Source organism: Hordeum vulgare, chromosome 3H (assembly GCF_904849725.1).
Source record: "Hordeum vulgare subsp. vulgare chromosome 3H, MorexV3_pseudomolecules_assembly, whole genome shotgun sequence".
Taxonomy (NCBI): domain Eukaryota; kingdom Viridiplantae; phylum Streptophyta; class Magnoliopsida; order Poales; family Poaceae; genus Hordeum; species Hordeum vulgare.
Genome location: NC_058520.1, coordinates 520,622,835 through 520,644,768, shown reverse-complemented (window position 1 = coordinate 520,644,768; position 21,934 = coordinate 520,622,835).

Here is a 21,934-nt window from a genome sequence, read left to right as displayed (position 1 = left end):
ATCACTCCACAACAACAAAAGCTATGGAGAAATATGAGAGGAAGAACAAGGAGATCACAAAGAACTCCAAGATCTAGATCCAAGGGGTTCCCCTCACATAGAGGAGAAAGTGATTGGTGGAGATGTGGATCTAGATATCCTCTCTCTTTTCCCTCAAGAACAAGCAAGAATCATTGGAGGGATTGAGAGTAAGCAAGCTCTAAGAATGTCAACAATGGAGGTAGAACAAGAGCTCAACGGATGGATAAGACCAAGGGGGAAGAAGACCCCCTTTATATAGTGGGGGAAGGAATCAGACCGTTACCCCCACTTACAGCCCGAGCCCAGCGGTACTACCGCTGGCTCCAGCGGTACTACCGCTCACCCTCCGGCGGTACTACCACAGGTTGCAGCGATACTACCGCTGACCCTCCAGCGGTACTACCGCTGAGCCCATGGTAGCGCAAAGATACTACCGGACCAACCACCGCCAAGAGAGTCATCGCAAAAATGTCCGACGCAGTACAACCACAAAGATGACGGTACTAAAATTTTGCAGCGGTACTACCGCTGACCAGGGGTGGTACTACCGCTGGGACAGTGGTACTACTGCCAGCTCTAGCGGTACTACCGCTAGGTCCAGCGGTACTACCGCTCGCCACTGAAACAGCCATAACTTTCGCATACGAGCTCCGAATCGAGCAAACCCAAGCTTGTTGGATTCAGGACGACAAGAACTATCCAAACAGCGATGAAGAACCGGCAGATATGGACTCTATGAATGAAGAACCGGCAAAAACTCCAACATCAAAAACATCATAGTAGATGCATATGGACTCCGTTTTCGATGAACTCGAGCTTGTCACGAAGATGACCATAAGCTCTAAAACTCACAAAGAGAAACACCAATCAAGAACCAAGAAGTATGATGTTAGAATGCAAATGGTTTGAGCTCTCAACGAACGATACGATCAAACTACTCCCTGGAGATCCCCCTTTATAGTACATCAATCTATCCTAAACAGAAAACCTATCAAGGGCAAACCTATACCTTGCACCTCGTCCTCTTGAGCTAGATGATGATGATCTTGGCTTCCTCAAGATGGACCACCTTTCTTGATTGCGTTGGCTTGATGAAGACTAGTTGATTGCTCCCCCATACTTACTATGGGTGAGACACTCTTCAACATATCTTCACAAGTCCATTGCCACCACAATGGACAGCAAGCTTCAAGCACGATATATTCGTGCTGATCCTCTTGAACTTGCACACCGCAATCTTGATAACGATCACCACTTGACATCATCCTTCATGGGTTGTATGAGATCTTCCTCTAGACGCAAGCCCATGGAAACACACCTAACTCCCACATAGAACTCTCACAAAGACCATGGGTTAGTACACAAATACGTACTGGACACTGCTTACCATACCATGGGATCACTTGATCCCTCTCGGTACATCTTGTACGCTTTGTGTGTTGATCATCTTGATTTACTCTTTGTCTGACGATCTTGATCAACCTTGTGTCTCTATGACCATTCTTTGGATAATACCTTGAATACCACCTTGGTCATCATATAAACTCCTTGAACCCAACAGATGGACTTCAAGAAGTGCCTATGGACAAATCCTATAAATATAACTTAAGGCAACCATTAGTCCATAGGAATTGTCATCAATTACCAAAACCACATATGGAGATATATGCTCTAACAGTGTGTTTTAGATCCGATCTTGCAAGTTGTAGTTACCTACTATGTGTTATGATCCGGCAACCCCGGAGTGACAATAACCGGAACCACTCCCGATGATGACCATAGTTTGAGGAGTTCATGTGTTCACCAAGTGCTAATGCGTTGGTCCAGTTCTTTATTAAAAGGAGAACCTTAATATCCCGTAGTTTCCTTTTGGACCCCGCTGCCACGGGAAGGATGGACAATAGATGTCATGCAAGTTCTTTTCCCTAAGCACGTATGACGACACACGGAATGCATGCCTACATCACATTGACGAACGGGAGCTAGCCACATATCTCTCCGTGTTATAGTTGGTGCATGATGAATATCATCCAAACAAATCACCGACCCATTGCCTACGAGTTTGTCCCACTGTTGCTACGGATGTTACTTGTTTTGCTCTGCTACTGCTACTACTGTTGTCACTTATTTTGCTCTGCTGCTGCTACTACTGCTGCTACTGTTGTTACTTGTCTTGCTCTGCTGCTGCTACTACTGTTGCTACTGCTGTTACTTGTCTTGCTCTGCTCCTACTATTGCTACTACTGTCGCTTGCTACTGTTGCTACTTGCTACTGCTGTCACTACTGCTGTTCCTTGCCGCTGCTATTGCTCGTTACACTGCTACTACCTGCAACAATTTTGGTTCACTGAACGTTGACGGGAACTGACAACTTCCATCAACGCGGCAACTTGGCGCCATTGATACAATCGTTAGGAATAGTCTACCGTCAACAGATCGTTTCTGACACCGTTGTTATCATACTACTTTGCTACTGATACTAATCTTTCAGGTGTGGTTGAATTTGACATATTCAGCTACTAATACTTGAGAGTATACTCTCACCTCCTGTCTGGCATATCAACAAATTTGGGTCGAATACTCTACCCTCGAAAACTGCTACGATCCCACACGCTGGTGGGCCGTCAACAACATTCTTCTAGTTTCATTGCTGGGGAGTGCTAGTAGCATTCTTCTGGTGCCGTTGCAGGGGAAGGTTTGTTGTCACAATCAGCATTCATCTAGCTATTGCCGGAGAGTGCTAGTCAGTGTGCAGAAAGGATGATTGTGACACAACAAAAATATAAGACTCCTACGATACAAGACGCTCCAAGCAAAACACATAACATGTGGTGAATAAAAATATAGCCCCAAGTAACGTTACCGATGGATTGAAGACGAAAGAGGGGATGCCTTCCCGGGGCATCCCCAAGCTTAGGCTTTTACGGCATCCTTGAATCAACTTGGGGTGCCTTGGGCATCCCCAAGCTTGAGCTCTTTCCACTCTTTATCTCTTCGTCCATAAGAACTTCACCAAAACTTGAAAACTTCACAACACGAAACTTAAACAGAAACTCGTGATAACATTAGTATAAGAAAGCAAATCACCACTTCCTTAGGTACTGTAGCAAACTTAAATTATACTTATGTTGATGTTGGGTTACTGTATTTTCAATCTTCCATGGCTAATACCCCCCGATACTATCCATAGTTTCATCAAAATAAGCAACCAACTCAACAAAAACATAATCTGTTAACATCAGACCAGTCTGTAGCAATCTGTATACTTCGTATACTTCTGGTACTTCAACAATTCTGAACAATTACGACGGTCTGAAGAATTTGCGTAGAAATCATAAGAAAAAAGAATCAACTCAAAATCTCTTATAGAAAAAAAATGAAAATTCGTTTCGTGAGTAGAAAGAAATCATCTCCAAGACTAATCATAACGGTTTTACTTGGCACAAACGCAAAAGAAACACAAAAAACACAATCATAACAGAATTATGAAAGTGTGGAAAACAGAAAACAGAAAGAAAAATGATAGATTCATTGGGTTTCCTCCCAACAAGCGCTATTGTTTAACGCCCTTAGCTAGGCATAAGGTGATGGAATCACGTATAGTCATCTTTGGTGCTCAAACCATAAGTAGCCCTCATCATAGATTCATAAGGCAATCTTATTTTCTTTCTAGGAAAATGCTCCATGCCCTTATTTAGGGTAAATTGAAATCTAATATTCCCTTCCTTCATATCGATGATAGCACCAATAGTCCTTAGGAAAGGTCTACCAAGAATAATGGGACATGAAGGATTGCAATCTATGTCGAGTACAATGAAATCCACGGGTACATAGTTCTTATTTGCAACAATAAGAACATCATCTATCCTTCCCATGGGTTTCTTGACAGTAGAATCCGCAAGATGCAAATTGAGAGAACACTCTTCAATCTCATGAAAACCAAGAATATCACATAAAGACTTTGGAATCGCGGAAACACTAGCACCCAAATCACACAAAGCATTGCATTGATAGTTTTTGATCTTGATTTTGATAGTAGGTTCCCACTAATCATGAAGTTTTCTAGTTATAGAGACTTCTAATTCGAGCTTCTCTTCAAGAGATTTCATCATAGCATCTACGATATGTGTGGTAAAGGCTTTGCTTTGGCTATAAGCATGTGGAGAGTTTGCAATGGATTGCATCAAAGAAATGCATTCAAACAAGGAGCAACTATCATAATTGAATTCCTTGAAATCCAAAGTGGGAGTTTCATTATTACCCAAAATTTTGATTTCTTCTACTCCACTCTCCACACCTTTATCATCAAGATAGGTGGGCTCCGAATCATTGGGGCATTTTTCAACCAAAGTGGATTCATATCCAGCCCCTTCATCAATAGGTTTGATACGAGAAAACAAAGATTCAAGAGGAGTCACACCAAGCACTTTAAGATCTTTGTGATTTGCATCACTAGAACACACCCTTTTAAACCATTCATGCCTAGCGCGAATTTGGGCGGTTCTTTCTTTGCTCTCATTCATGGAGACACACATAGCTTTTAATGTTTCATCCAAGTTGACCTCTGGAGGAGCACATCTAACTTTCAAAGCATCAATATCACAAGACATCCTATCAACGCTCTCAGCCAAATCGTCTATTTTGAGTAGTTTTTCCTCTATGGACGCATTGAAAATCTTTTGAGAGTTGATGAACTCTTTGATATTACTCTATAAATCAAAGGGTAATTTGTTTTGATTTCCATAAGTGTTGTTGTAGGAATCGCCATTATTGTTAGAGGAGTTACTAGGAAAAGGCCTAGGAACATAGTTTCCTCTAAAAGCATTGTTGTTGCTAAAATTGTTCCTACCAACAAAATTAACGTCCAAACTAGCGTTGCTATTCTCAATCAAGGAAGATAGTGGCATGCCATTAGGATCTAAAGGAGCATTTCTACCAGCAACCAAATTCATCAACTCGTCCATCTTAGCACTAAGCGAGTTAATTTCTTCTATAGCGTGTACCTTTTTGCTAGCACGTGACCTTTCAGTGTGCCACTGAGAGTAGTTGGTCATGATATTGTCTAGGAGTTTTGTAGCGTCTCCTAACGCGATTTCCATGAACGTTCCACCTGAGGCGGAGTCCAAGATATTGCGAGAAGAAAAATTCAAACCATCATAAAAGATTTGTATAATCATCCACAAACTCAAGCCATGAGCGGGACAATTTCTAATCATTAACTTCATCCGCTCCCAAGATTGTGCAACGTGTTCATGATCAAGTTGCTTGAAATTCATGATATCGTTACGTAGAGAGATAATCTTAGCCGGCGGAAAATACTTGGATATGTAAGCATCTTTTCACTTATCCCAAGAATTAATACTATTTTTAGGCAAAGAAGAAAACCAAGTTTTTGCGCGATCTCGCAACAAGAAAGGAGAAAACTTCAACTTAGTCACGTCGTTATCCACATCTCTTTTCTTTTGCATATCGCAAAGCTCAATGAAGGTATTGAGATGGGATGTGACATCTTCACTAGGAAGGCCAGAGAATTGCTCTTTCATAACAAGATTCAGCAAGGCTGCATTGATTTCATACGATTCCGCACTAGTGGCGGGAGCAATCGGAGTACTAATAAAATCATTATTATTAGTGCTCGAGAAGTCGCAAAGTTTGGTGTTTTCAGCCATGACGACTTCAACAAACAAACAAGCACACAAGCAAGCAAGAGAACCGGCAAAGGAAAACGGCAAAAGGCAAAAGAAAACGGCAAATGTGAAGTGGGGGAGAGGAAAACGAGAGGCAACTGGCAAAAAAGGTAAATGCAAGAGATGAGTTTGTGACACCTACTTGGATAGGTCTTGATCTCTCCTTCCTCGGCAACGGCGCCAGAAATACTTCTGCTACTGCAACAAAAGATCTTCCAACAGCGCCAGAAACAAGCGTGTTGATGGGAGACTATTCTTGTCTTGATACTCCTCAGCAACGGCGTCAGGAATCCTTCTGCTACGGCTACGCCTTTAGGGACTTCCTTGGCAAATATGCAAAGGATTCCCCAGTGGCCTTGGAGCCTTGCGTTGGTGTTCCCTCGAAGCGGAAAGGGTGATGTAGCACAGCGGCGGCAAGTATTTCCCTCAGTTTTGAAAACCAAGGTATCGAACCAGAGAAAGGATTGCGTCAAGTCACAAGTACCTGCACAAACACAAAAAGCTTGCACCCAACGCTATGAAGGGGTTGTCAATCCCTTATAGATTGTTTGCAAAGTGAGAACTGAAAGCAAGAAAGAAAACAAAGCAAAGTAAAAAGTGAAAGTGGAAACGATAGTTGTGAATAGACCCGGGGGCCGTAGTGTTCACTAGTGGCTTCTCTTATGAAAGCAAGTAGACGGTGGGTGAACGAATTACTGTCGAGCAATTGATAGAACCGCGCAAAGTCGTGACTTTATCTAAGGCAATGATTATATCTATAGGCATCACGTCCAAAACAAGTAGACGGATACTTTCTGCATCTACTACTATTACTCCACACGTCGGCCGCTATCCAGCATGCATCTAGTGTATTAAGTCCAAAAGAACAGAGTAACGCCTTAAGCAAGATGACATGATGTAGATGGACAATCTCATATCTACGATAAAAGCCCATCTTGTTACCCTTGATGGCAACAACACGATGTGTGCCTTGCTGCCCCTTCTGTCACTAGGAAAGGTCACCACACGGTATGAACCCAAAACCAAGCACTTCTCCCATTGCAAGAACCATAGATCTAGTTGGCCAAACAAAACCCAAGACTCGGAGAGACTTACGAGGATATCAAATCATGCATATAAGAAATCAGCAAAGACTCAAATATAATTCATAGATAATCTGATTAAAAATCCACAATTCATCGGATCTCGACAAACACACCGCCAAAGAGGATTACATCGGATAGATCTCAATGAAGATCATGGAGAACTTTGTATTGAAGATCCAAGAGAGAGAAGAAGCCATCTAGCTACTAACTACGGACCCGTAGGTCTGAAGTGGACTACTCACGAGTCATTGGAGAGGCGATGATGTTGATGTAGAAGCCCTCCAACTCGAAAGTCCCCTCCGGCAGGGCACCGGGAAGGGTCTCCAGATGAGATCTCGCGGAAACGGAAGCTTGCGGCGGCGGAAAAGTGTTTTCGTGGATGTCGTGATTTTTTCTGGATTTTTAGAGAATTTATAGGCCAAAGAGCTAGGGCACGGGAGCACCACGGAGGCCACAAGCGTGGTTGCCGCTCCGCGTGGCCGCGGCAACAGGGCTTGTGGGCTCCCAGGGGGCCCCCTGCCTTGGCCATCAAGCCTCCCGATCTTCTTCCGTTCTGGAAAAATTTATTTCCGGGATTTTATTCCGTTTGGACTCCGTTCCAAAATCAGATCTGAAAAGAGTCAAAAACACAGAAAAAACAAGAACTGGCACTTGCTACTCGATTAATAAGTTAGTCCCAAAAAAGATATAAATGGTAAACAAAACATCCAAAGTTGACAAAATAACAACGTGAAACCATCAAAAATTATAGATACGTTTCAGACGTATCACCTATTCACCCCCCTCTAGTCAACCATATCGATCCTTTCATAATGCTACTGTCATTCTAAGCAAGATAAGGTGCATAAAAGGATTAACATCGCATGCAATTCATAAGTGACATGATATGGCCATGATCTTGTGTTTCTTGATCTCCATCACCAAAGCACCGGCATGATCTTCATCGTCGCAGGTGCCATCGTGCAAAAACAAGTTAGACGTCCTCTAATTTGTTGTTGCATGTTTTACGTGGTTGCTATGGGTATCTAGTATGATCGCATCTTACTTACGCAAAACCACAACAGTGATGTGCAAATTGCTATTTGACCTCTCTCCAAGGACCGCCTCGATCAAATCCAATTCAACTAAAGTTGAAGAAACAGACACCCGCCAGTCATCTTTATGCAACAAGTTTCATGTTAGTCGATGAAACCGGTCTCTCGTAAGCATACGAGTAAGGTTGGTCCGGGCCGCTTCAATCCAACAATACCGCTGAATCGAGAAAAGACTAAGGAGGGCAGCAAATCGAACATCAACGCCCACAAAAACTTTTGTGTTCTACTCGAGATTACATCTACGCATGAACCTAGCTCATGATTCCACTTTTGGGGAACGTTGCATGGGAAACAAAAAATTTCCTACACACACGAAGACCTATCATGGTGATGTTCATCTACGAGAGGGAGATCGGATCCACATACCCTTGTAGATCGCTAAGCGGGAAGCGTTAAGAAACGCGGTAGATGTAGTGGAACAGCTTCGTGATTAAAATCACCGTCGTACCACGATCCGTCCCGATCTAGCACCGAACGGACGGCACCTCCGCGTTCAGCACACGTATAGATCGATGACGATCTCTGCCTTCTTGATCAAGCAAGAGAGAAGGGGGAGTAGATGAGTTCTCCGGCAGCGTGACGGCGCGCCGGTGATGGTGATGATCTATTCCTGCAAGGCTCCGCCCGAGCTCCGCAGAAAACCGATCTAGAGGAAGAACTACGAAGTAAAGGTTTAGAGTTGCACGTGGCAAAGTTGTGTCTCAAAAACCCTAAAACCTCTAGTATATATAGGAGGAGGGGAAAGGCTAGCCTTGGGGCTCAAGGGAGCCCCTAGGGCGTTGACCGAAGGGAGGAGGAGGGACTCCCACTCCAATTCGGTTTGGAAGGTGGAGTCCCTTCCTTCCTTCCCACCTCCTTCTTTTTTTCTCCTTTGATTTTTTTCCTTAGCCGAAATAGCCCTATTGGGCTGGCCTCACCAGCCCATCAAGGGCTGGAGCGCCACCCATGGGCTATTAGGTTATTTCTCGGGTGGGTGGCCCCCTCCCGGTAAAAACCCGGAACCCATTCGTCACTCCCCGTACATTGCCGGCAATGCCCGAAACCTTTCCGGAGGCCAAATAAAACAATCCTATATATCAATCTTCGTTTCCGAACCATTCTGGAAATCCTCGTGACGTCTGTGATCTCATACGGGACTCCAAACAAACCTTCGGTCACCAACACCTATAACTCAACTATACCGAAACGTCACCGAACCTTAAGTGTGCAGACCCTGCGGGTTCGAGAACTATGCAGACATGACCTGAGACACTCCCCGGTCAATATCCAATAGCGGGACCTGGATGTCCATATTGGATCCTACATATTCTACGAAGATATTATCGGTTGAACCTCTATGCCAAGGATTCATATAATCCCGTATACCATTCCCTTTGTCCTTCGGTATAATACTTGCCTGAGATTTGATCGTCGGTATCCCTATACCTATTTCAATCTCGTTACCGACAAATCTCTTTACTCGTTCCGTAATACAAGATCACGTGACTAACACTTTAGCCACATTGCTTGCAAGGCTTATATGTGATGTTGTATTATCGAGTGGGCCCCGAGATACCTCTCGGTCACACGGAGTGACAACTCCCAGTCTTGATCCATGCTAAACACCTTCGGAGACTCCTGTAGAGCACCTTTATAGTCACTCATTAACGTTGCGACGTTTGATACACACAAGGTATTCCTCCGGTGTCAGTGAGTCACATGATCTCATGGTCATAGGAAGGAATACTTGACACGCAGAAAACAATAGCAACAAAATGACACGATCACATGTTACGTTTATAGTTTGGGCCTTGTCCATCACATCATTCTCCCAATGATGTGATCCAGTCATCAAGTGACAACACCTTGCATATGGTCAGAAAACCTTAACCATCCTTGATCAACTGGCTAGTCAACTAGAGGCTTACTAGGCACATAGTTTTGTCTATATATCCACACATGCATTTATGTTTTCATTCAATACAGTTGTAGCATGTATAATAAACGATTATCTTTAAACAGGAAATATAATAATAACTATTTTATCATTGCCTCTAAGGCATATTTTCAACATGAGCTAGTGTCGGCTTAGGGCACTAATGATGGAACGGAGGCGTAGGCATGGATGAGAGCTCGCATCGCGGAAGGAGCACGCTCCTACAACCCGCATTGAAGGCGCATCCACCGGGGCAGGCATCAAGACTGCATCTGTGGATGATGCCGGGTGAGATGCAGCCGCCTCGCCTAGGGGTGGGGGTGGGGGCTGGAGGTTGGTGCGTGAGGTGGCCGAGACGACCACGGGTCGACCATGGCCGGCGACGTGCCCGGTGGAGGGGTAAGGGGTGGGGGCTAGTTTAATAAACCAGACCGGACCGGCGATCCAACCGGAAAAAACCGGAACCGGCGGCCTCATCGGGTTTTTAGCTTATAAGACCGTTCTCCAAATGAACCGGAGAAAACCAGTCGACTCGACTGGTTTTCTATAAAATCGATAAAAAACCGGGGCCCTAAGTGGAAAAAACCAAAAACATATTTTAATTGAAACTCGAAGAGGTGGGATTTGATCCCAGGTTGTGTGAGTAGTACATGAGGCCTACACACAACCCAATAACCAACTCGGCTATGCTACTTTGTTGTCCATTACATAAAAATAATTTTATTTGATCATTGTTTCATACTATATTAGCACATATATTACACAATATTTATAATTCTATTGCTTAAAAAATCGACAATCGAACCGATGAACCGGCGGTCAGAACGGTAAAAGCCTGAACCGGAAGCCTTTTCGATTTGATTTCTGGTTCGATTTTTTAAACTATGGATGGGGGAGCGAGGGAGCGCCACCGCGGTAGAACTACGGGTTGGCATTGACGATGTCCTAACAAACAATTCTCTCACATCTGCACAAGCAAAGGACAATGAGTTTAAAAATCAAAAATTAAAAAGGAAATAAGTTAGTTCACTCAACAAGAGAGATAAGGGGACCAGGAATTGATTTGGTTGCCCTTTCAAAATTAGGTGGCCGTGATAAATAGGAAGTGAGCTTCATACGCTCTTTAATAATCGAGAAAAATCCTCTTTAATCGGTTTTGCCGAGTTTCTTCACAATTTGGGACAATAGTGTTTTTTCTTACCACTAAGAGAATCTTTTCGCAAGTAAATCCATGTATGTGCTTCAGAAAAGTAGCTAAAGCAACTCCAACGGGTTGACCCAAACGGACAGCGATTTTGTTTGCTTTTTGTTCGTTTGGGTTGGCCAGGCGGACACGAATGTTCGCTTCCGTAAATGGGTCGGCGCATGTGCCCAACGTTGGCCGGACCCATTTTTACCGGCGTGCGAAAAAAATACATAAATACATAATTAAACATTAAAAACCGATCACGAAGGCCGGCAAGAGTCACGCGTCCGCATTACATTAATTATACATAAAAAACCTAAAACTACGAGGGTAGCCCTAGGCGTCATCATCGGGGCCAGTGAGGTCGACCAGCATAGGCGCATGGCCGGCCCAGGGGAACGTCGTGTTCCAGAGCGCAGCTATCTGCGCCTCCGCCGTCTGTCCCACCGGCGCGGGCTGCACTTCGCGCACGCCACGACGGCTCTGCTCCTCGTGCTCCACTGCGAACCACACCTCCCAGTTAGGGGAGTCGACCGCGTACGTAGGGTCTCGCAGCTGCTCCGTCGTGAGCAGACGCTGACAGCGGCTCACCTCCTCCGCATGCACCCACGCCGACCGCGGCACGGCCGGCATGAGAATCCTCTCCGTATCCAGATGCTAGCCGTGTGGCAGCGTGACATCGAGATAAGGGAGCGGCACGCGGTGCTCATAGTGCCACCGCGTTTGGTGCACCGGGACGCTCACACGCTGACGAGGCCGTCGCTTAGCTTCTTTTTTGTCATAGAGATGTATTTTACGGCCGGTTAGTTAACACCCATCATTAGCGCTTGCATTTGGTTAGAAAGCCTTAAAATGATCTTTTTGGTATTCTTTTATCCGTTAGCATCTATGGTGCACGCCTTGCAATTGAGATGCCATCAAGAAACTTTGGGAGTCATTGTTGGAACTAGTTCTTGGCTTATGAGTTTCTGTCTAGGACCATCAGTTTCCTGCTGATTAACAACCGAGATCCGGCAAATCCTTTGACCGGCCTCCCGTGAACCAGAGTTATATGAAGGAGCATGCCCAGAAATAGCTGCATGCGAAATGCGTGCCACTGGTACTCGAATTCCCGATGCATCACATCCCCGCGTACATCCGGATGGCTACCAAGACACTCAAAAACCATGCTCCTCTCCATATGCTCCTCCTCGCTTGATTGTCTCCTCTGTCTCATACTCCTTCTGTCTCAAAATAACTATCTCAACTTTATACTAACTTTTTAATACAAAATTGTATTAAGTTTAAAATATTTATTTTAAAACGGAGGAAGTATGTCTCTTTTTACTTCACTTGAAGGTCCTGTAATAATACAATAAGGTACAAAGAACTGGGTTTATATCCACAAGCTCAGGATGTTGAGTGACCCATCCTTCGGTAGTTCACCCACTAACAATTCAATTTTTGGGAGTACTCTAGTACAGTACTCTTGTCATACACCCGTTCGTCGAAGGCTCAGAAGGACACGTCCAAAGATTTTTGCATGTTCTAATCTTCACAGTTCACACACATGTGGAAAAAGATGACCGAAGAAGAGTTGCTCTCCATAAAGTCAAGCATGAAGATGACACTTAGGGAACGCTCAACACAAGCATGCCAAAGAACCGAAATAGGTGATCTATAGTGAAGTCGTGGACCACCTGCTTGTTACCAATGGTACCTTGTTCATATAATTCAACTTATGTTCTTCATGTTCTTGATGATGGACTGAAGGATGACACAACAGAAAATGTAAATTTTGAGCATGATGGTTTGATCAAAATGTTAGGCTGTTATTCTCATCTCGAAAATCAGTTGGATGATGAAGGGATTCCACAAATATCAAGATCATGGACTTTCTGATATGCCACAATTGGCCTCTCCTCCGAGGGGTACATTACTGGTTGGTGGTGTGTGAACAAATATGACCGAAGAAGAGTTGCTCTCCATAAAGTCCAACATGAATTCTTTTTTTGTTATATTGGCTAGTTGCCTAGTTATTCTTTCGTCAATAGTGAAATGGTTTTCTTGTGTGAACGATCAAACGACGGAAACTTTTTTTATATATTTGTGTCCCTAACTCAAACCCATTATTCATATTTGCCTTCAATTTTTAAGCATGCTCAAATTTGCTCGTCCGCCATTAGGTGACTTTATAGAAATGTCCTTTCGCGTCGTTATCGTCTGGTCAAAGGGCTTTGACCATTTTCAAAATGTTTTATGGACATTTTGGCCACGACTTCAGGTGTCAATTACAAGTGGGACCCACTCTAAATTTTTTACTGAATAGAACTCTTACTCTCACCCTCTCTGTCTCTCACACTAACATATGGGGCCAACCAAAAAGAATAAAAATAGGAAAATCTTTCTTTCTCACAAGTCACAACCTCTCCCTCCCTGGCCTGTGTGCAGCTCGTCCGATGTGGCCATCACCGGCGAGGGGCGGCGCTCCTGTGGGTGAGCACCAAGGGGGCCGAGGAACAACTAGCCGCGTCCCCCGCGGAGATCATGCGACTCATGGTCGTCTTCTTGGTTCTTGCCCTCCATCGTCATCCCCTTGCTCTGCTTCTTGCTGCAGCTTGCGCCGAGGACACCGTCGCAAATCACGGCGACCGGAGGCCGGCTCGAGCCAACCGAGCATGTCCATGAGACCCGTACGTCACCGCGTGTTCGTCCTTCACGGTGAACCGGGTAGGGGTCGCCCGTAGTCCGTAGACGACGCCCAGGATCCCGACCTCCGCCATGGCCGTCGCACTTCAGAAATAAATCCGGTCGCCCAGAGCCAACATATACCTCCCGGACCTCTCCGTCGTCTGAATTGCAACCGCACGCCCCTAGTCCCCTCTTTCTCCACTCGATTCCATGTCTGGAGCCCCAAGCCCAAAGCCGGCCGCCATGACCGACCTCGGCTTGCTGTCCGCGCGACCGAACACCTACTTCTCTGGTGCCTACTGTTAAGAATAAACGAGAGAGAGGGGAAGCGAATGATTGGAATGAACAGTAATCTCTCATTGATGAAAACTGGGCATATTTATACCCAATACATGGTGGTTTATAAAAGGGGCGGTTGCCAAAAGAACAACCAGCATAGTATTGATTAATTACATAATTAATATATATTAATTATTTCTGACACTCCCCCTAATCAATTCTTGATCTTGTAAATAGCCATCTTCTTGATAAGGACTTCTTTAGAAATAACTTTGTCCTTGAGAATGTTCATCATTCCATCTTGAGAAATCCTTGTATAATCTTTAAAGTCTCCTCCAAAAACCTTGTGGAAAAAATATGAGAAGAATAGTGTAGATATGTTGCTAAAACTCCTTTAAACCCAGTGGGAACAATAATAAGAAGAAAATGATGCAACATATAATGATTATTGTATCTTGATAACTCATATGAGAAAAACCTTTGAAGAAGGAGAAAACTCATTGGTGAGTTTAGAGAACAATTGATATGTCTTGAGTACTTCCTTTAAAAAGCCCAATAGGGAAAATAGAAAGTATGACATATGATCTTTGAGAAGGTATAACCTCATTAAAAACCATTATGAGAAACTACGGGAGAAAACTCATAAGGGAAAAGAGTGCATCTAACATGCCATTGAAAACTCCTTTAAAACCCAGTGGGAAAAATATAAGGAGAAAATGATATGGCATATACAAACACTTGTGTTTATATTGTCTCGTTAAAAACCTTTTATGAGAAACCATTAGGGAAAAACTCATCAAGGGAAAAAGAGTACAATATATGCAATCTGATGATTGTTACTAGGTTATTGTTTGGGAGATTACTCCCCCTGAACTTTGCAAATATGGAGTATGTCTCATACCAATTTCATGAACATAAGATTGTGTATAATCTGTTGGATTTTCACATGATTTTGTTTGCAAATTATTTCCTCACTTTTCTATAATCCATGAGGATAAGTAGTTTTCGAGCAATGTGATTTATGATATTGCTCTTCATATAACCTGTAGGTATTGAGTAACACAAGTGGAAGTAGCTTTATAAATCAAGTTATATGATTCTGATGAATCTCAACCACATGATTTTGAGTGTGGTTAATCATTCTGCTAAGCCATGCATATTTTGCAATGCTTTTAGATAAAGCAATTATGTCAGAATGATAAGTGGGAATAACCATTAAAGTCCATTTAGATGACTTCCATACGAAAGCTATTTCAACAAATTCAGTCATTGATATGGCGTCATTGGGATCAAATAAAGAGCCAATATCATCATATCATATCATGGTCATATCTTGTATTTCCTGATGGAATTGTCCAATATTTATTGTGATCTTAAGATATAAGATGATATTCCATATATCAAGCATGTACCTTTTGTTGGGGTTTGCACTCTAAGCAAATATAGAAAATATCGTGTCAGGCCTGACATAGTTTACAATTATATGAGTGCTTTGATATTAGTGAGATATAGAACTTCAGGTCCTTATGTCACTTCATTATCAACCCTAGGTATGTACCTTATCAAAGGTATTATGACCATACATGTCTTTTGTTGTTATGATATATCCACACTGAACTTCTCGTATATGTTTTGGATATATGTAGACTGATATGTATTCTTGAGAGAATTCTCAAGTTGTAAGCTTAAGCTAAATTTGGTTGAATCCAAATTTTCTGTCTTTAGATGATTTTGTGTATGTTTATGTCTTGTAGAGACATTGATGATGAAATCATTGATATACACTAAGGTGATGTAAGTAAATAAAATTTTGGGATTCCTATATTAACACATAAAAAAATGATCATCCTTTGAGTAATCCTTTGAAGAAGGAACTCATTTAGTCGGTAATACCATATGATTTACGACTATTTCAAGCCATAGAGTGACTTCTGAAATTTTACAAAAATATGTTGCAATTTATTTTGGATTCGGAATTATAAGCCCTTTAGGGACTTTGTTATAAATTTCCGAAACGAGTGACCCATATGAGTATGTAGTCACTTCATCCATTAACTGCATGGATAATATTATTTGTACTGCCAATGATATTTATTATCGAAGCTTAATTCCACTCATACCAAGAGGGTATGTTACATCATAATTTGATGTCGGGTCTCTGCGTGAACCCTTTTGCTACAAGCCTCGCTTTCTCACCACCTCATTGACTTTGTTTAAGTGAGAAGTTTTTAGTATTCCTTATGGGAGATACTTATGAGTAGTAGGTATTACTGTGGTAAATACCACTCTTTGTTGAGCGAGTGCTATTCTTCATTACTTGCTTCCTTTTATGTGAACCAATATGAGTGCAAGAGGCGCTCTACCATGGATTTTAGTTCAGGGCCCAAAAGGTTTTAGCAATTTTTAGAAGAAATGTATGTCGACAAATGTAGTCTTTATTTTATATGATTCTGGTGGAATCGATGAAATTTGTGGAAATATATTTATTCGTTTTAACTCCTTGTGATTTCCTACAACAATGGAATCAAGGTGTTTCGATGTCCCGACACCAAAACAGTTGTGCACATTTATGTCGGGTTTTGGATAATGAGCATCCGGTGAGGTGTCTTTCAACTTGATGTTGAATTACATTTACTGGTAGAGGATTTGATTTCCTCTATTTCCGCGAAAGCATATGCAAGATTATATCTTGTGTGGTCAGATTTATCCCCCTATTGCTCTCATTTGGGGAGAAGAGTGGTTTATCAGGTACCTCCACTCTTTTTGACACTTTACTGCAGGAATATAAAATTGAGTGACACCTTTGTCATGAGTAAATGTATGTGGCAGATTTGCAATGAGTTGCAAATATGTGATTCTAAACTTCTTGTTCAGATTCTTTGAGGACGTGGATATAAGGACTGAATGTCAATAACATGTCTAATTTATTTCTCGGCATTCTTTCTGGTACTAATCTCCCCCTAATGCCAGAAATGTCCTTATTGCTGATGCAATCAGCATACGGGCTCTGAATAATTTTGATTGACGGATAAATTGTTATTCCTCACATAAATCCCTAATTTTCTGTGAGGGCCCATTGATGCATGCTGGAGTGGTGATATCGGTGTGTAACCAAATTATCGCAGATAGGAAATACTTTATTGATTTCCACGTAATTACTACAAGGGGAATGTAGTATGACATGCAGTTGCCATGATTTAGATCATACTTACGGTGTGTAAGGACGTATGTGTCCAGCAAGAGGCTGGTAAATTTATAATTCTTTAAAAATGGTCATGTAATCCATGTGATTATCTTTGATAAGAAATTTAGATGAACCATTATGGGTATGTACAAGTAGTACTCGATGCAATCAGAAAATGCTCGTGAAATGAGTTCAACGAAGTTGTCCATTCGAATGGATTTATCCTTTATTTAGGATAATTTTCTCTTACTTTGAGAAGTTGAGCAATTGATTTAGTAAGATCATTCATGATTGTGTGTGACAAGAGACACACTTGAGATCATTTTATAAATTTTTATATGTGTACCATGAAGCATCTAAATAATCCCACATAATGGTTAAGTAATCCACATATATCTTTTGAATGTGTTCAAGAAAGAATGAGTGGCTCACTTAGAATTTTAAGGTGAGAGGGCCTTAAAACTTATTTCCCCTACGACACATGAGTGCACATAAAATCTGATGATTTAGGAAAAATTATAATTTGAAAAGTTGTGACTGATGAAGTTGGTGGCACATGAAATACATATGAGCATACTTAGCTATTTAAAAGAATAGCCATGACACATATTCAAAAGGTGGAGTTATAGTGGCCACAAATGCCGCATGTGGATATAATGACTGATGTCATGAATCATCTTACAATAAATACTCCCACCAAATCATGCATTTATTGTATTTGGAAATGTCAGTCATGCATTACTTAAAAATGCTAATGCATTTATTTAATTTACTTCTAGGAGTAAGTGGCATTTATGAATAAATGATTTGTTTGAGAACAATCATGGCCAAGGTGATCCTTGGTGACCCTAGGTGTATACTTCAATATAACACATGCGATGAAATTATTGCTAATGTTTTGGACTTCATTCTTAAGGAAGTGTGTGACTTTAGAGTCACTGCCAAAACGTATAGACTTGCATGCTTACCATTGGTTAGTCAATATGAAAGTACAATCACGATGTGATGTGGACCTTGCAAAAGTGTTGAGACACTCAATAAGTTGCTATAAATTATAGGATCCATCTTCATGGATGGACGACACTATAATTAGAAATAGTGACGTAGGGTCCATTGCCATGTATTTTAGCAATGTAATAGAAGGTAATCATATGTATATGCAAATATCTCCGTGGTTTCCTATTACATATTCAAGCAAAGTGTGCAAGAACAATATTTACTATGAGAGTAAATTATTTTAGAACAACAACAATGAATGCTTCGGAGGAGCAAATTCTAGTACGGCTGATGCCTTATAGCCTTATGTGTAGACCTCAATTTATATAGGATAACACTTTGAAGATAATCACCAATATGGTGTAGATCTCGTAGTAATAGAAAACATAATCTGACTGTCGTCAGTAGATGTTCATATCTCTATTACATTATGTTATGCTATATTTAAAGAAATCACTTTGAAGGTAGTCATATGTCGGGACGACATGATGTAGACCTCACAGTAGTATTGGATAATCTGCTAGATTTTACAGTAGATGCCAATATTACCTTATGATATCTTGAGGTAGTCACATCTAATACTAATATTTAGAAAAAACACTTTGGAGGTAATCATCTTGTAAAACAGACAAGATGTAGACCTCAGAGTAGTGATGGATAATCTACGAATTGTGCAATAGATGTCATCAATACCTTATGATTCACAAATAAAAGTTTAGGCTATATACACAGTAATATTTGGAAGAGCACGTTGAAGATAGTCGTCTTGCCAAAATGACAAAACTGTTGGGGAACGTCGCATGGGAAACAAAAATTTTCCTACGCGCACGAAGACCTATCATGGTGATGTCCATCTACGAGAGGGGATGAGTGATCTACGTACCCTTGTAGACCGTACAGCAGAAGCGTTAGAGAACGCGGTTGATGTAGTGGAACGTCCTCACGTCCCTCGATCCGCCCCGCGAACAATCCCGCGATCAGTCCCACGATCTAGTACCGAACGGACGGCACCTCCGCGTTCAGCACACGTACAGCTCGACGATGATCTCGGCCTTCTTGATCCAGCAAGAGAGACGGAGAGGTAGAAGAGTTCTCCGGCAGCATGACGGCGCTCCGGAGGTTGGTGATGACCTTGTCTCAGCAGGGCTCCGCCCGAGCTCCGCAGAAACGTGATCTAGAGGAAAAACTGTGGAGGTATGTGGTCGGGCTGCCATGGAAAAGTCGTCTCAAATCAGCCCTAAAACCTCCGTATATATAGGTGGGAGGGAGGGGACCTTGCCTTGGGGCTCAAGGAGCCCCAAGGGGGTCGGCCGAGTCCAAGGGGGAGGACTCTCCCCCCCCCCCCAAACCGAGTTGGACTAGGTTTGGTGGGAGGGAGTCCCCCTTCCTTCCCACCTCCTCCTTTTTTTTCTTTCTCTCTTGATTTTCTTCTCCTTGGCGCATAGAGCCTTTTGGGCTGTCCCACCAGCCCACTAAGGGCTGGTGTGACACCCTCAAGGCCTATGGGCTTCCTCGGGGTGGGTTGCCCCCCCCCCCCCCGGTGAACTCCCGGAACCCATTCGTCATTCCCGGTACATTCCCGGTAACTCCGAAACCTTCCGGTAATCAAATGAGGTCATCCTATATATCAATCTTCGTTTCCGGACCATTCCGAAAACCCTCGTGACGTCCGTGATCTCATCCGGGACTCCGAACAACATTCGGTAACCAACCATATAACTCTAATACGCATAAAACAACGGTGAACCTTAAGTGTGCAGACCCTGCGGGTTCGAGAACTATGTAGACATGACCCGAGAGACTCCTCGGTCAATATCCAATAGCGGGACCTGGATGCCCATATTGGATCCTACATATTATACGAAGATCTTATCGTTTGAACCTCAGTGCCAAGGATTCATATAATCCCGTATGTCATTCCCTTTGTCCTTCGGTATGTTACTTGCCCGAGATTCGATCGTCAGTATCCGTATACCTATTTCAATCTCGTTTACTGGCAAGTCTCTTTACTCGTTCCGTAATACAAGATCCCGCAACTTACACTAAGTTACATTGCTTGCAAGGCTTGTGTGTGATGTTGTATTACCGAGTGGGCCCCGAGATACCTCTCCGTTCACACGGAGTGACAAATCCCAGTCTTGATCCATACTAACTCAACTAACACCTTCGGAGATACCTGTAGAGCATCTTTATAGTCACCCAGTTACGTTGCGACGTTTGATACACACAAAGCATTCCTCCGGTGTCAGTGAGTTATATGATCTCATGGTCATAGGAATAAATACTTGACATGCAGAAAACAGTAGCAACAAAATGACACGATCAACATGCTACGTCTATTAGTTTGGGTCTAGTCCATCACGTGATTCTCCTAATGACGTGATCCAGTTATCAATCAACAACACCTTGTTCATAATCAGAAGACACTAACTATCTTTGATCAACTGGCTAGCCAACTAGAGGCTTGCTAGGGACGGTGTTTCGTCTATGTATCCACACATGTAAATGAGTCTTCATACAATACAATTATAGCATGGATAATAAACGATTATCTTGATACAGGAATTATAATAATAACTATATTTATTATTGCCTCTAGGGCATAATTCCAACAAAAACGTAGATCTTATAGTAATGATGGATAATCTGCAAAATATGTAGTAGATGCCACCAATACCTTGTGATTTCCAAATAATATTTTAAATGATCTCATTAATTATGAGACTTTATAATTTATTTATTTATATATAGTTTTGCAAGATAGTATCAATTGCAAAACTGAAGTTGTTGCACTAGAAACATGCCACAAGGATTTACTAAAGCATGTACGTTGTACATGTAACATATTCCATAAAAATATGTTTGGAATAACTAGTCTCATAATATAAACGAAATATAAAGGAATACGACCATCTCATGTATAAATTTACACAATCTACAATTTATAGTAAGTCTGAAGGCTTACCTGCATTACATAAGGTCTGATGACTATCATACTTGTTTTGTGAAATTTAAATTCACAATTGGCAGGGAACACAAATGTAAGGTATATAGAGTAAAGTCTGATGGCTATACTTGTAGGTATAGGGCCAATATGAGAATATTGGAAAGTAGAAGTGCTAAATTGCAAACTAGCAAAGGGATAAGGCTTTCCCCAATTCCCTTTCCTGTGTGTGCGTCATGGCCATTGCTAATCAACAACACTTTGAAGTTGAGGCCGGTCGAGGTAGTCCGCAAGGCAGTCGATTCCAATGCTATGAAAAAAGATATTAGCCACACACTGGAGATCGCGTCCGCTGGACACCGTTGGGGTTTGCTGCTGGTGTCGCCATCCATGGAAGGGTTCACGTCCGCTGGACGCCGCTTGAGGCGCAGAGGAGGGCGCCACCACGGCTGATGTCGCCATCCACGGTGGGGGTTGCTGCTCCACCTCGAAGCGCCGGTGCAGCCCGCTAACGGGAATCGCGCAATGCGCGAGCGCTGCGGGGCTGCCCGTCTTCTTCTTTTGTTGACCTAAGGCTAGCACACCTGCACCGAGGTTGGTGCCGGGATGTGGCCGCCGCCGCCGTAGACGGCCGTGCCGATGGAGGTCGCGGGTGCGCCCTCAACCATCCATAACCAGGGAAAAAAGGAGGTGGAGATGGGTCAAGCCGCCGCCGTCGCTTAGATCCGTCCGGAATCAGGTACGCTGATCCACGGCCGATCTCATTGAAGAGGTAAGAACATCACACATTTAAGAAATTAGATGGATGCTTACTGTTACAGGTATGGATTTTCTATCGAGTGATCCTGTATGCCAACCCTTTTCTGTGCGTCT